This window comes from Suricata suricatta, chromosome 6 (assembly GCF_006229205.1).
Source record: "Suricata suricatta isolate VVHF042 chromosome 6, meerkat_22Aug2017_6uvM2_HiC, whole genome shotgun sequence".
In the NCBI taxonomy this organism is placed as follows: domain Eukaryota; kingdom Metazoa; phylum Chordata; class Mammalia; order Carnivora; family Herpestidae; genus Suricata; species Suricata suricatta.
In genome coordinates this window covers 144614821-144617849 of record NC_043705.1, presented here as the reverse complement: position 1 = coordinate 144617849, position 3029 = coordinate 144614821, and positions in this window count along the sequence as shown.

The following is a 3029-nucleotide window of genomic DNA, read 5'->3' as shown; positions in this document are numbered from 1 at the left end:
GACAGGACCTCTACCAGGGTCAGAATCTCAGCAAACAGGAGGGAGTCAAGGGAATTCTGGAATGCTGCAGTGGCTCCTTCCATTGGGCGGACAGAATCCATTGGGCACACCGCAGAATCTACAGTGTGTTCACAGAGCCACAGAGACATTCTGAAAAATCAAAATCATTGTGTTCTAAACCTGGAGCTAGATTGTGAAGCCACAAAGAGAAGTAGACTGGGGGACGCCTGGGTGGCTCAGTCAGTTAAGTGACCCGATTTCGGCTCAGGTCATGATCTCACGGTTCCTGAATTCAAGCCCCATATTGGGCTCCAGGCTGACAGTGCAGAGCCTGCTTGGGATTCCCTCTCTCTCTCTCTCTCTCTCAAAATACATACATACATACATACATACGTACATACATAAACTTTAAGCAAAACAGATAATAGTCCAGCCTCTGCACGTTCCATGAAATGACAGAAAGCATGCCTGTAGCATCAGCCACAGAAGGCGGCCAGACACGGCTTGGCATTCGACACCCAGGGAAACTGCTTCTGCTCACAAATTTGGCAGCAGAGTCAAAAAGCTTCACAGAAGGAGCGACATCTGAATTAGAACCTGAAGTAAGGGCAGCTTCTTCGGGCAGCGGGAAAGGTGCTCCTGGTGGAAGGCACTGCAGACGCAAAAGCTGTGAGAGGCGGAACCAGTGGGATGGGCAAAGGGTAGAGAGAAAAGGAGGGTTAGTTTAAGGCCTGGAGTGTCTGGGGGACCTCGGGTGTAGAGGTCACAGGACCCACCAGGACAGACCATCCCTGTCTCAGCTGTGTCTTCTCCAAACAGAGCACATTTCCGTCCCTTTTCATATACTCTGGGCTTGACTGACACAATGTTACTCCAACAACGGCATTCTGTGGAATGTCGGCTTTTTAATTGCTTCCAACGGCTATTCTTGATCAAATGGCCTGTTTGGAATTAAACGAAAGTGTGGTCAAAAATTCTCAAAATAAATAAATAAATAAAAAGCTGCACATAAAATCTATGAGGCTGATGAAATTCAAGGAACTATCTAATAACTCCTGCTTTTGGGGGCACCCAGGTGACTCAGTCGGTTGAGCATCTGACTCTTGGTTTCTGCTCAGGTCATGATCTCAAGGTTCATGAGATCAAGCCCCACATCAGGCGCTGTGCTGACAGCACAAAACCTGCTTGGGATTCTTTCTCTCTCCTTCTCTCTGCCCCTCCCCAAGTATACAAACACTCTCAAAATAAATATATAAATACAAAAAATCCTGTATAATAAAATGAAATAAATAACTCTGCTTTGTGCTGTAAGAAGTGGGATCTTCTTCTTCTCAATCACACTAATATCACAGTGACAAGAGAAGTCATTTTCCTTATAAAATGTCCTGTTTCTGTGCTTAGGCCCTCAGCAACCCCAGCTTTATCTCCATCCCAGATCACCCACATAAATGGGTCTAACACAGTGTATTCAATTCTTTCTTCCTGTTGTTTACACTCCAGTTCAAAGGAGATTTGAATGAAGAGCACATTTCTAATACTGAGGATTAAATGTTTGCAACTTCTTAAATTTCCTTGGCTGATTCCCATCCACAAAACTGCAGCTGGTTCAGGACTTAGGTATGCTCCCCCAGCACCAATGACCCTAAGTAAAAATATCCATCTAATTGGAAACTTCTTTAGATGTTTTCCTGGTATATTAAGAGTGCTATTTCATAGCAAATAGTGCACATGCTATTGAAGGTGCCACAGCATATCCCCCAGCCTGGACAGTAAGGACTCGGTTCCCTTCTGCCCGTAACTCGGTAAGCAGCAGCCACAGTGCTTACAGCAAGAACTTGAGAATGTACAGCATGCATTGCTCACTGGCACCCCTCAAGTTCACTGTGGGTGGCTTTGGTTGCTCATTCATGTGACCTGAGCCCTGTAGACAAGACCACCATCTTGTCATCATCCGTCTGAAGAGACAGTCTCACTGTGTGTGTTTTTAAAAGGCTTCTTCTGTGAGGCTTAATGATCAACAGCTCCAGGATATATGGGCCATCATCTACATCACTGAAACTAGAAAAATCAACAAGAAAGTCACCATTACAGGAGTCAAGTAAACAAGCGATGAGTGGATTGATGCATGCATGTATGCATGCAAGAATAAAGGATAGAGAGGAGGTGACACTCTGGTTTGGGTCCAGGTCACATTTTGGAATTCTAAGATGGGGGCACCAGTAACTCATGAAGCAATTTGCTCTCTCATCGTGTTCCCTTGTGAAAAAAAGCAAACATAGAATTCTAACGTAGTTTGCAATGTATTCCTCAGAGGTAGAGTGTGGGATGATTTCTGTGTTTATTATTGCCAATTACCAAATTATACCATGTTTCATAAAAGAGTGTTATCATAACTACTTCATACTTTTCAAAATGTTTCATGAGTGTTCATTTCACTTTGTAAAAAGAGATGCAAAGACAATGAATTCCATGTCTCCTTCAATTAGTCTTCAGTGTTTCATCTATTACATTTCCCCTTTATTATATTTTTTGTTTTATCCAGAAAAAAATGCTGTTCCCTTCTTGTGGAAGCAATTAAAAATCATCCATCACAATATAACGTTCCTTCATTAATTGAAATGTCCACAGACATTTTCATCAGGTTTTCAGAACCCACGGTATCCTAATCCAGGAGCTGGACAGGAGACAAGCATTACTTCAGCATCCAAAGTGCTGCCATAGGAAACAAATAGAAGCAAAGCGGGGAAAATCCATAATGAAACCGAAGTCTAATTAAAACCTGACAACAAGCTCATTATACCCAACCAGCTGTTGTTACAGTGACAGGAAATGTGAGGGGGAAACACCATGGACAAGATGCCATGTGGCTGTATGGTCTCTGGGAAACATTAGACTTTGGGTGAAGAGCCCACAGTCATAGGTTGGGGATGGGAGTTGGGCATCTCCCGTTCCCTCCAAGTTGGAGTCTTTCTGAGTAGTGTGCACAAGCATGCTGGAGGGAGTCTTGAGTGACTGGGCAGCTAAACTAC